This window comes from Myotis daubentonii, chromosome 2 (genome assembly GCF_963259705.1).
Source record: "Myotis daubentonii chromosome 2, mMyoDau2.1, whole genome shotgun sequence".
In the NCBI taxonomy this organism is placed as follows: domain Eukaryota; kingdom Metazoa; phylum Chordata; class Mammalia; order Chiroptera; family Vespertilionidae; genus Myotis; species Myotis daubentonii.
Genome location: NC_081841.1, coordinates 84,168,981 through 84,183,134, shown reverse-complemented (window position 1 = coordinate 84,183,134; position 14,154 = coordinate 84,168,981). Strand labels below are relative to the sequence as shown.

The window sequence follows — 14,154 nt, the reverse complement described above, 5'->3', positions numbered from 1 at the left end:
TGTAATGCCTAGAAAATAAACTGACATTAATATTGTGATACACAAGTAGAGGTAAATATTTTGTTGAACATTTTAGTTCTCTATTTACTGAAACTTCAAAGAAATTACTGATGATGTTAAAGTGCATTGTATCTTAATGACTCAATATAAACAGAAAGATATAGCAGAAATAACAATTTTAATGCCTGCTAACTGAAGTTCTTGCACATTTGAAAAGATCCTATATAATAAAGAGCTAATATGCAAATGGTCATCAGACCCTCATGCCCTCGTGCTCTCATGCTTGGGTCAGGGGACCTGAGGCCGCACCCCTTCCCCTGGTGCTGGGGCCCTGGGACCTGAGGCCGCACCTCCCACCTGGCACTGGGCCGGGGAACCTGAGGCTGCGTCATGGGGGTGGGGCCGGCCAGGTCTGGGTCTTGCACAATTTTGAGGCACGCATGAGTGGATGGGGACTTGACTCTGAGTCCCATGGCACACCCCAGACTCTGACAGGAGGGAAATTTTCATATACATTTTACTAGTTTTCTTTCATCTTTGACACTTCTATTCTAGAGAAAGGGCAAATAGCAATATTAAAATATTTCCCTAATTAATTCCCTTTTTTAAAAATAGTTTTTATTGATTTTACAGAGGAAGGGAGAGCAAGAGAAAAATAGAAACATCAATGATAAGAGAGAATCATTGATTGGCTGCCTCCTGCATGCCCCACACTGGAGATCAAGCCCGCAACTCGGGTATGTGCCCTTGGACAGAATCAAACATGGGACCTTTTAGTCTGAAGGCTGATGCTCTGTCCACTGAGCCAAACCGGCCATGGCTAATTACCTTTTAATGTGCACAAACTTCGTGCACCGGGCCACTAGTTTTTAATAATGCTTAAATGATTGTGGCTGTAAAGGACTTCTATTCTATCTAATTAAACCTGTGCAATTTCAAATAACTTAAATTTAGTAGTGATATTTATATTCCCCAAATTGTCATTGAAGATAGTGTTGGTAATATTGTCAAAGTAGTTTGCTTACATTTATTTGCACATTCAGAATACTATGAATAACCTCATATATAGCACAGCAATTAATTTAGCTAAATCTATCATATTGTACAGTCTCAAATTGTTTTTTTTTCTTTCCCAGAATCACCCTTATCTCTTCCAATTCTAGATGTCCAAGCATTAACTCATGTTTATGGAAGCTAATCCCAGACCTACATTTCATTAACTGACCACAGCCATAGTTGAGTTTCTACAGTAATTAGTTTATTGAGCAGAAATTTTGCAAACAGATGGGAGTAGGAGAAGGACCAAATTTACAAATCAGTACTCTTTAATGCATTTTATTTTTTTTGTCTCCTTGCCTAACTGGGAGTTTCTTTGCATGCATTCTTAGAGACAATGTCAAGAAAAACTAAGATTTTTGTCATTTTGGTTTAACACAGAATTACCAAGAAAGCACAGGCCTGATTTTGCAGGAGAAAGACTATCAACTGACCCTAAAACGTGAGTCCTGTTCTTTTGTGCTATTGAATTCTATTGTAACTGACCTAGTGGTATGACCTGCCTTTAATGAGATATATAATGAAAGCCTTGGTGAAGTGTAATTGTGTACTATAAGAAATGCAGAAAGTGAGAACTGATATGTTGTTTTGTCCAGTTTAAAATAAGTCTAATAATTTATAGAAACTGAACTTTGAAGAACATAATACATTTGTGCTATTCATTGATACTTAATTAAAAACCTATCATTGTAGATAGTTTTGGCATTCTAATTTATTTATGGTTGACAAGATATGTAAATAAGAACCCTTATAAGTAAACATTTCCATGTTATCTTGTACATAATTCACTGTTAATCTTGTTTATAACCAATATTCCATATATTTGGGGTTTCAATTTTTCATTGTTTTTTATCAAGTGGAATGAGGTGTATATTAAAGATAAAAGCTTAGTGCACCTTAATTCCTTGATCTGTCACAGATCTGTTTTTCAGTTACTTACTAATTGTTGGCATCTCTTCTCCCTGTTTGGCCTCTGATAAATTATCTTTGATAACCTGCTGTTTTTTGTTCTCGAACTTTGCCGTGGCTGCAACTCTGGGGTATCACAACTGTCAATTTTAAAAGTAAAAGATCAAGAGGCACAGAGCTTATGAAAGTTAGAGCAGACATAAGGCTTGGTATGGACTGATGAATTTTCCACTGAGAGATAATTTGTACTTTATCCTATTTCCTGTCACAATACCTGAAATAATAAGGGTTTTCTTTCCCCCCGGTGATGGATGGTGGGGGCTGTTTGCTGTGTGAGAATCTGCCAAGGCAGCATGCCATGTGGCTTTATCTTTGAAAGCGAGGGTGAAACAAGCTTGCCTGGCTGCAGATAAGCGACTGAGAAGGAATTCTATTCAGATGTACCTGTCAGTAGTCTATCTGGATGTTTTGTGATTCATACCTACTGTTCTGTGTGCAACGAAGCATTAAATGGTTTTCCTCTGGGAGAAGGTCATATTCAGGGATCCTCAGATCTATGCGGTGGGATGGCACATGCTTGAGCCGTACAGCCTCTTGCTACTAAATTTATATTAAAAGACTAGTAACTTGAACATGTGTTAGATGATCTCTGTGAACATTTTAACAACAAAGGGATTGACAAAAACTTAACTATTAATATACAAGTGTTTGTAAAAAAAAAATTAATCAACCTTTCTGCTGTTAGCACAGTCATTATTCTAATAATTAAGTAGGCATGGATATGTATTCCAATAATGACCTCGCAATCGATGAATCTTGATAAATGCATTTTTATAGCTTTTAACATATTTAAACAAAACAGAGTCACTTACGTGCATTAATTAAACTGAAAACATGCAGAGCTTATTTTTCTAAAGAAAAAGCTGTAGGATATAAAGATTTTTCCTATTTGTAATATAGTTTTCTACTGTGGAAATTTCATTTTATTACTGTATATAATTTGAAAAAAATGGAACACCTTGGACAATGAGTCATTGGTTCAAATTTGAAAAGATCATAAAAAAGGATGAGATGCTTATTTTTGTCTAAAAATGTGCTGAGAGGCTTTAGTATAGATTCTTTTTTTTTTTTTTTTTTTTTTGGATTTCAGATATTTAGCAAATGCAAAAATACCTTCTTCATTAATTATGCCCATGATGGGGTATGTAAACTATAACCTAATATATTCCCTTGGGTTTTAAGTGTGCTCTATTTTGTGTTATATTTCGCTAATATATGGCAAAGAGGTAGTTACAAAAAAATTATCAGTGAAATATTTCTAAAGCTGTTTTAACATGAATGACAGCAGTTTTAACTGTGAATAAATTAATAATAAGGACTGAAATGTTGCCCTAGCTGGTTTGGCTCAGTGGATAGAGCATCGACCTGTGGACTGAAGGGTCCCAAGTTTGATTCCAGTCAAGGGCACATGCCTGGGGTTATGGGCTTGATCCCCAGTAGGGGGAGTGCAGGAGGCAGCCAATCAATGATTTTCTCTCATCATTGATCTTTCTGTCTCTCTTTCTCTCTTTCTTTCTCTATGAAATCAACAATACATATACATATATATATTTTTTAAATTAAAAATAAAAGCTTTTTTGGATTCAGGTTCTTTTAAAAAAAACTGATAAGTTTTCTCTATTTTTAAAATTGTTCCTGGTATTCTGTATTTCAATGTGAAACAAACTTGATCATTTCATGAAGTAGCAAAGGGAAAACTCTTCCAACTGGATTAAAATGATGATTTTAGGCTGTACTCATATGATGTCTTTTTTATTTTTTTCTGTTTTGAAACTACTAATTATATATCATAAACCAGAATTTTCTTATTAAAGCATACATAGGGTAATGCCAAGAGAATCCATTAGATCACTTATGCATAATTTACAATATTTAAATAATACATTCTTCACATTTCCCAATACTTAAATTAGACTATGATCTTCAAACCTTCAAATGTATCCTAATAAACAGAAGTGTTAATAAATATATTTAATAATACTATTTTAGAGTTTTAAATGTCTAGTAAGCATTTTTAAAGAAAAAAACAGAACTAGTTCATAAAACTAAGAAAAAAAGTAGCATTATGCTATATGCAAAGTACACATAATTAGGCACATTTCTGCCTTCTTCTCTACATTCTAGTCTTTTTTCCATAGAGATTTTAGACAGTCTAAACTTTGAATTTTATTTTTCATATCTTTATAAAAACCTACTCTATACCTCATTATAAAGTATTGTCTTTTTTCTTTTAAAAATTTAATAAACTGACTAAATTTAGATTATTTTTAGAGTGATTCAAAGAAACAACTATTTTGTTAGACATTTAAAAGATTTAACAAGTATTTTGTTGCTCAGATATAATAGTATTTTTAAACAGTTTTATTATGAATTTTTCCTTTATTCTGTACATCAGTAAGCTCCCACCTTTCAGAATCCACTTAATTAGCTAAAAATGTCACATCTCTACAGACTTTTTTGCCTCTTAGCATTTACCATAATTTTAAGCATTTTATCTACATTTATATATATATATATATATATATATATATATATATATATATATATATATATATATAGAGAGAGAGAGAGAGAGAGAGAGAGAGAGAGAGAATTATTTACCTGTTTATTTTTGTGTCACTTCTACAAAGCTTAAGCATAATATACTGTGCTTAGCAAAGTGCCTGAAAATAAAAAAATAAAAAAAATGTGTTGAGTGAATGAAATCAGATAATGAAAACCAAGTAATTCCTTAAATAAGATCATATAAAAATATATTGTATATTTATACTTAGTACCAAACATTACATAACCACCAATTTATTTAATGAAATAATTACAAATACACATTGTATATAAAGAAATCATCAGGCTTCAAACTTCAGTAGTTTCTTCACTACACAGTGAAAACCTACTGAAACTTATTAGATATTAAGCACCATGAACTATTTAACTAGTATTTCCTCAGTAATCATATTTTTTCTATAGATACCTCTTCAATAGTTTAAAGAAAAAATATGATTATTAGAAACATCCATTTATTTTACAAGCATTTATTGAGGATGATTATGTGTAAAACTGTGTACAAAAGTCTGTAGGGGATTTACTATTTTAAATTGTCTTAACTCTCACCTGATTAAATCAATATAGTAAGGAAATTCAATATCCACTTTAAAAATACAGTAGAGCTTTAACTATAAAGCAGAAGTTGAAAATGTTAATGTTATTCAGAAGAACACAAGTTTATTTCCAGATGTAAGAAGTAGCAATAGCATATGCTGAGAGTAATTTGACACTAAGCTCTTTTTTTATTTTAATTTTTTATTGTATCCTTTCTCTTTGTTATTGTTTAAAGTTTTACAAATAGTAGTACATATGTCTCCTTCCCCCCACCTCCCCATTGACCTCCTCCTGGCCTCTCCAACCCCCTGGCACATGCCCTCATCCCCCTAGTGTCTGTGTCCATTGGTTATGCTTACATGCATGCATACAAGTCCTTTGGTTGATCTCTTACCCCCCAACCCTCCCCTGCCTTCCCACTGAAGTTTCATAGCTACACAATGGAATACTACGCTGCTTTAAAAAAGAAGGAATTCTTACCATTTGAAACAGCATGTATGGATCTGGAGAGCATTATGCAAAGCAAAATAAGCCAGTCAGAGAAAGATAAATATCACATGATCTCACTCATTTGTGAAATGTAATGAACAACATAAACTGATGAACAAAAATAGATACAGAGACAAAGCAGCATCAAACAGATTGACACTAAGCTTGAAGGAAGCTGAAGGAGTTTTTAGCACAGGGAATGGAATAAGAAAAGGCACAGAAGTTGTTTAGTAAGAATTAGTAGCTTACAGTAAAGGAAACCATCAACAAAACAACAAGAAAGCCCACTGCATGGGAGAACATATTTGCAAATGTTATCAACGATAAGGGTTTAATCTCCAACATTTACAGGGAGCTCATACAACTTAACAAAAGGAAGATAAACAACCCAATCAAAAAATGGGCAACGGACCTAAATAGATACTTTTCGAAAGAAGACAGAAGAAAGGCCAAAAAACATATGAAAACATGTTCAAAGTCACTAATCATCTGAGAGATGCAAATCAAAATGACCATGAGGTACCATCTCACACCTGTCAGAATGTCTATCATCAACAAATCAACAAACGACAAGTGCTGGTGAGGATGTGGAGAAAAAGGAACCCTCTTGCACTGCTGGTGGGAATGCAGACTGGTGCAGCCACTGTGGAGAACAGTATGGAGTTTCCTCAAAAAACTAAAAATGGAACTCCCATTTGACCCAGTGATCCCACTTCTGGGAATATATCCCAAGAAACTAGAAACACCAATCAGAAAAGATATATGCACCCCTATGTTCATAGCAGTGCAATTCACCATAGGTACGATTTGGAAACAGCCTAAGTCCCTATCAGTAGATGAGTGGATTAAAAAAAACTGGTACATCTATGCAATGGAATACTAGACTGCAGTAAAAAAAGAAGGAATTCTTACCATTTGCAACAGGATGGATGGAACTGGAAAGCATTATGCTAAGTGAAATAAGCCAGTCAGAGAAAGATAAATATCACATGATCTCACTCATTTATGGAATATAATGAACAACATAAACTGATGAACAAAAACAGATCCAGAGACAGAGAAGCATCAATCAGACCGTCAAACCTCAGAGGGAAGGTAAGGGAGGGTGGGGGTAAGGGGGAGAGATCAACCAAAGGACTTATATGCAAGCATATAGGCCTAACCAATGGACACAGGCAACAGGGGGGTGGAGGCGATGGGGATAATGTGGGGATAAGGACACATATGTAATAACTTAATCAATAAAAAAAATTTTAAAAAAGAATTAGTAGCTTATTTCAAGAGGTGCATTAACTAAATGTAGGAATATATATTATGTAGGCAACTGCTGCATATACAAGTTATTTTTTATAGTACATTAGGATAATACTGTGCAAGATTTAACCCTTGTTAAAGAATTGGGATTCTGTTGGCATGTAGCATCGCCCCCTGTATGTATGCAATCTTCTTGTTTTAGAAGCATAAAAAATAAAATGTGATTATTTTAAATAATAGTCCAGAAAAATCTAGTATATGGTACTACAGGATTCTCCTTTTGTATGTGCCCTATACATGCATACATACTTATACATACATGCACTCCAAAAACATGTCTGTGCATAAGTGTACGAGTATCACTTAATCTGGCTTTATTTTACAAAACAGCTTAGGGGAGAATCAAAGTGAATTTTTATAGAAACCATTCATGATTTTGAGACTCCACCATCATTTTTTTGCTGTAAATATTGTAATAATTTATAATAAAACATATAACTTAGTATTTCCTTCTATTTTGGGAAAAAATAGATATGTTTCCACTTTGAGTACACTACCATGAATCAAATATTCTCAAGAGTGTATATGAGAGCCTTCCCAGTGTTGTTCTGTGGTTGAGCATCAACCTATGAACCAGGAGGTCATGGTTCAATTCCAGGTCAGGGCACATTCCCTAGGTTGCAGGCTTGATCCACAATAGGGCGTGTGTAGGAAGCAGCGGATCAATGATTGTTCTCATCATTTGATGTTTCTAACTCTCTCTCCATCTTCCTTCTTCTCTGAAATATATAAAATATATATTTTTAAAAAAGGAGTATATGAGAGAGTATTTACTTATATAATAGAAAGGTGAGAAGTAAATAGCCTGAGTAAATACTATTCATAGTAAAATAAATACCAATTTTGTGGGAAAAATAGACACAACTCTTTAGCTCACATACCTATTCTAGCATGTGTACTCCCAAATGTGATTATACTTACCTTGAGTAGCTTTGAGTATGACTCCTGGACCCTTTAATAATTTTAAAAGTACATGCCAATATCTTCATCATATTAATTATTTTAATGGAGCTAGCTAAGGGTTAATTAATTGTGAATACATAGACAGAGAAATGCCAAGAACAATTTCTTGGTGGAAAGCCATTAAGTTGAAATGTCATTTTTAGCAGTGCATTAGAATGTGACAATTAAGGTACAGCTAAGCCCTTCAAAAATATGAGCTCTTAGTCATTTTGTTTTCTAACAAAAAGACAAAGCACTTAGTACGTGAGTATAAATATGTTTTTAACTTTCTGAAAACCAAGACATTTTAAAAAATTCTCTTTGTTGCCATTCCTTTTGTTGACTGTATTTTCCATGATGACATATTTAAATCACTGAGAGATGCTCACTGGAATGAAAGGTCATATCAGTTTGTTAAAAAGCTTTGTCAAGACTCTAACCTTAGTATTTTAATGGAATGTCAAGAATCAGTTTGTGCTTTCAGTGTTTCTAACACAGTTCTGTATCTTAGGATCAGTAAGACAGTTTCTTTTTTTGGCATTTGTTTGTCATGTATCCATCATGAATTGAATCATAAGCATATTATGTCAGTGTTTTGGTTTTTTTTCTTTTTAATTCTTATTTCTTTTTTATCCCATTTTCTCCAATATTGTTTTCATATTTTTAAAATCCACCAAACTCAAGAGGCTTCAATCAGTATTAGGTTTACTCAGATTTAAGAAAAGATACACGTCAGGGAACATTAAGCAGGTTTGGACTAAGATGGATCAATTGAGGCACTCCAATTAATTCAGTAATACAAGTAAATTATATTTGAGTACAATATCGTTTTAAATATATTTTTATTGATTTCAGAGAGGAAAGGAGACACGGAGAGAGATAGAAATGTCAATGATGAGAGAGAATCATTAATTGGCTGCCTCCTGAACACCCCACTGAGGATTGAGCCCATAGGGCATGTGTCCTGACCTGAAATCAAACTGTGATTGCCTAGTTCATAGGTTGACACTCAACCACTGAGCCCCACCTGTCAGGCCAGTGCAATATTTAAAAAAATAAAAATCAATGCATAAGTAAAATGAATAAAATAATAATTGTTAAAATAAAGACAACATTATTTTGCCTCAGCACCAATATGGCTCAGCATAGAACTAGAATATAGTTTTGGAGAGTAAATAAGAACAATTACCAAAAAGGAAAGCAAAAATATAAAGAGATGAAAAATAGAAAAGAAAAGCAAATTGGTAGATTCACCTAGGAGTTTCATTATTTGAATTATGGAATTTCAAAAGCTATAACTAAAATGGATGGGGACATTATCATTAAAATAATTCAATAGTTTTTAATAACTGCAAAAGATATATTGCAGATTTCAAATCTACTGAGTACTCATTATGATAAATGAAAACAAAAATGAGGTTTGTCATTGTAAATTTTCAGAAATATTGATGTTTCTGCAAGCTTTCAGGGATAAGAGCACTTGTTTTCTAACAAATTCAGATGTTTTCACAGGCCAAAATTTTTAAAGGCAAATATATCTACAGAAATTGTGATGGTAAATATTTCTTAAAGGAAAGAACAGAACAAAATGATGAATAAGATCTAGGAAAGGCCTAGATCATTAAATATCAAGATGTTATATGATTCCAAAAGTTAAAATGTGTTGGGTTAAATATTTTAACAAAGCATGATAACACAAAAACTTTTGAGAAAAAATTACTTCCACTCTAGACTTCTACATATAGAGACAGTTCTTTAGAAAGTATCAGTCAAATGTAGGCATAGATTAAATACCACTTTGAATATTCAAGGTATTAAAGCATTAATTTTCAGTATCCTTTCTTTCGGAAGGTACTAAAGTATGTTATCCACCAAAACAAAGATAAGTATAAAAAATATAAACACATACACAAATAAAATGAGAGGTTTAAATAATGAGAGGCAACAGACATCCCCAGGATAACAGCTGTGTGCTAGATAGAGAGCAGGCCAACTGTGAGCGTCAGAAAACTCTGTTAGAACTTTCTTCAGAAAGACGAAATTGATAAAATACCCACTGTGTCTGACCAGTTTGCGAAAAGATTGAGGCAGCTAGTAAAAACTTGGGATGGCTAAATAATAACAACAAAATAACAGCAGGACAAGTTTAAACAAAATGACTACCATTAAAAAAAACAGCAAGAGTTATTTAAATAAGAAAACGAATTACCATTGACTACTGAAGTGTGATGTAAATGTCATTTGCATTGTCAAAATTTGGATTTGTATTTCATTTATATCACAAGAAAAATAGGAGGAAAGAGTTATAGAAAAGTTGTGCATGGATAGTTAGGGAGGAGGAAGAAAAGAGTGTTACATTCTCTACTGTCCTAGTGAAGAATTTAATTGGGACAATCAATATATGGTGCCTCAAACAAGACGTAGCACTTGTACAGAAAGCAGTTGTACAAGTTGAAAGTGTTTCCAGGACTAGGGTGAAGAAAATGAGGAAAGAGAGGGTGACTGCTGTTTTTATAAGTAAAAGGAAATGTACAAACTCTTTCGAAGTCAATGTTCAAGAAATGATTCTGATTACTGCTGTAATATCTACTAACTGGACTAATTTTAATACCTTATTTAGATATGCCTTACAAAGTCACACATATAAATAGAAAGCATAAACAAATGCTTATACAGTGATACATATAATTGAGTTTAGGAAGTTTACTGAGTATTATTTAACAAGTGATATTAATTTTAGCTGATTAAATATATAAACACTAGAGGCCCGGTGCACGAAAATTTGTGCACTCGGGGGGGGAAGGGGGTGGTCCCTCAGCCCGGCCTGTGCCCTCTCACAGTCTGGGACCCCTTGGGAGATAACGACCTGCTGGCTTAGGCCTGCTCCCGGGTGGCAGAGGGCAGGTCCAATCCCTAGGTGCAGCCCCTGGTCGGGCTCAGAGCAGGGCCGATTGGGGAGTTGGGGTGCCGCTCCCTGTCATGCACAGAGCAGGGCAGATTGGGAGGTTGCGATGCCACCCTCAGTCACGCTCAGGGTAGGGCCGATTGGGGGGTTGGGGCACCGCCCCTGTCACACTCAAGGCAGGGTCCAAGGAGAGGTTGCAGTGCCACCCCCTGTCATGCACAGAGCAGGGCCAATCACGGGGTTGGGGCGCTGCCCCCTATCATGTACAGAGCAGGGCCCATTAGGGAGGTTGGGGCACAGCCACTGTCACACTCAGGGCAGGGCTGATGGGGAGGTTATGGCTCTACCCCATCACACACAGAGCAGGGCCCGTGGTGGCGGGGGGGTTGGGGCGCCGCATTCTATCACCCACAGAGCTGGGCGGATCAGGGGGTTGGGGTGCCGCCACTCTCACACTCAGGGCAGGGCTGATGGGGAGGTTATGGCTCTACCCCATCACACACAGAGCAGGGCTGATCAGGGGGTTGGGGCGCCGCACCCTGTCATACACAGAGCCGCAGGGCATTCAGGGGGGTGGGGAGCTCCCCCCTATCAAGCACAGAGCAGGGCTGATCAGGGGATTGGGGTGCCTTCCCCTGTCACGAACAGAGCAGGGCGGATAGGGAGTTTGTGGCCCCGCCCCTTGTCACACACAGAGCTGCAGGGTGATCAGGGGGTTTGGGCCCTGCCCCCTGTCATGCTGATCCTGGTGCCGGGAGGCCTTGCGGCTCTGCTGATCCCAGTGCTGGGAGGCATATTACCCTTTTACTCTATAGGATAGAGGCCTGGTGCATGGGTGGGGGCTGGCTGGTTTACCCTGAAGGGTGTCCTGGATCAGGGTGGGGGTCCCCACTGGGGTGCCTGGCCAGTCTGGGTGAGGGGCTGAGGGCTGCTTTCAACTGCTGAAGCTCCCAACTGCTCCTTTTTTATTTATTTATTTATTTTTATTCTGGGCCAGCTTTAGCTCTCGCTCCAACTCTGAGGCCTCTGCTGCTGAAAGCAGGTATCTGGTTTGTTTGGGTTCTATAATCGAAACACTGTATCAACTCCAGCTCTGAGATCCCGGTGGGCTGAAAGCAGGTTTCTGGGGTTTTGTTTAGCTTCTATATTTGTTACAATGTTTCAAACCGCAAGCTCAGAGGCTGGCAAGGCAGGCAGGGAACGTTGGTTTCCTCCGTCACTGAAGCAAGCAAGCCTCATGTTCAGTTTAAGCTGCCTGGCTGCCGGCCGCCATCAGGGCTGGCAGTTAATTTGCATATCACCCTGATTAGCCAATGGGAAGGGTAGCGGATGTATGGCTAATTACCATGTTTCTCTTTTATTAGATAGGATATACATGTATTCATGTATGAAGATAGAAATAAAGCTATTCATCTAGAAATAGTGGTAAGAATAAAGAATAATATACAAATAAATATAATTATATAATGAGTATTATAAGCAACAATTAAAAATTGTATTGTTATATATCAATATGTTGAGGCACCATTTGTTGATATAATAATAATAATAATAACAACAACAACAATGGCCAGTATTTATGTGCCAGAGTTTTCTTATATGGATTATCTCATTTAATCCTCACAATAACTCTGAGTGTGCATGATTATTATTCCTTATTTTGAATAAAAAGAAACATAATTACTCTCATCTGTTGTATTATGTCAGCCCAGACATAATCTTTTCAGTAAATATTATCTGCTTAGTCCCCATCCCATCTTACACAGTTTCTGACAACAGCATGAAAGATATGAAATCTGTCTTAGAAAAAATGTGAAACTAAGCAAGTGGTCTGCATGGCAATATTTCAGAGTGACATTAGAAAAGCTTTCAAATAAATGGATCTTTTCAAACTTATAATTCATTGTCTGTGATATGTTGTTACATGTTGGCCTTTAACAGGGCCCCAAAAGAAAAACTGTCTTTTGGGGCCCTGTTATAGCATAACTAGCTTTATCATCTGAGGATATATTTAAAAGTGGATCATTTAGAATATTAAAATATGCAGGAATGACTGCTCATTTAAAATATATGTAAACTAGAGGCCTGATGCACTAAATTCATGCACTGGAGGCATGTTCCTCAATCTAGCCTGCACCCTCTCCAATCTGGGATCCCTCTCACAATCCGGGACTGCTGGCTCCTAACCGCTCGCCTGCCTGCCTGCCTGATTGCCTCTAACCACTTCTGCCTGCCAGCCTGATCACCCCCTAACAGCTCCCGTGTCGGCCCGATTGACATGGGGGCGGCCATCTTGTGATGATGTGAGGGTGTGACGGTCACCTAGGCTTTTATTAGTATAGATGTGCATACACACACATTTTCTCCCAAGTTGCAGAGAAATGTTAGAAACACTGTTATGCCATAAATCCGTACCTAGAAATTTCTCAGTAAATCTCCAGAAATATCTTCAGAGAAAGCCAAGACCTTTTAGGACTTCCCTAATGAATAAGGCTTCAAATTCAACTTTAGTTTTCTGAATCTTGGCATTTAGTACTGATGTCAAATGAATTCTTTGACATGGTGAGCATGAGTGTCTTATGGGATTTTAAGAGCTGTCCTTTGTACTTAAGTTCCAAAAAATCTGTATGAGTCTGCAGCACATATATATGACAGTTTCCAGAAAGATCTCTCTATTATACAGGTTGCCTTAATTAAATGAATGGTGATATCAGAAATATTATTCAAACAAACAATAGTTCCAAACATTGTCCACAACTCCCATCTGCAGGACCTCCCCACAGATGTTAAAATCCTGAGAAAATTTTATTTCCCCAGTTCTTCCTACTTCCCTACCTCAGCACCATGCCCTAAATCAATAGATAATTGAGTGAAAATATATTTATTCCAACAAGCCAGATGGAGAAAGTAGCAAAAGGAAAACTTGCATTTTCTCACCCTTTACTTAATATTAATTAAGTATATGTACATAGTGACAACATTTTGTGGGCAGTTCGTAGTATTGAGCATCGGAGGACCTTAAGGTGATGGTGAAATATTATGTCCTTTTATTATAGTAAAGTTATGATGAAAAGAATGTTTTACAGTCTTTTTGCATTAGTAGTTGCATATTTACGTTTGTTTACTTACATAACTGATTATAATCATTATAATAGTACTAGGGCCCCAGTGCACAAATTTGTGCACTTTGAAAAGAACTGTGGGCTGCGAGGCTGTGGTGGACACAGGGGTAGGTCTTGGCCCATCCTCTGTGCCCCCACCTGGCCCCTCCCACTGCGGCCCCCAGTCCCCTGTCTGCCGCCAGCCCCGCTCCCACTACTGCCGCTCCCACGTGCTGATGGTGCCAGCCCTGTTCAGATGATTGGGGCTGGCGACAGCAG

General features: G+C 36.7%; 1 protein-coding gene across 1 annotated transcript in view; it reads left to right on the top strand.

Annotated features, from left to right (window-relative positions):
• Positions 1 to 1,458: 1,458 nt before the first annotated feature.
• MGAT4C (MGAT4 family member C) overlaps positions 1,459 to 14,154 on the top strand; it is a 356,529-nt gene continuing 343,833 nt past the window's right edge. The window contains exon 1 of the mRNA XM_059681036.1: positions 1,459 to 1,498. The gene's annotated coding sequence lies outside the window, so the exon portion shown is untranslated. The remainder of the gene's footprint in view (positions 1,499 to 14,154) is intronic.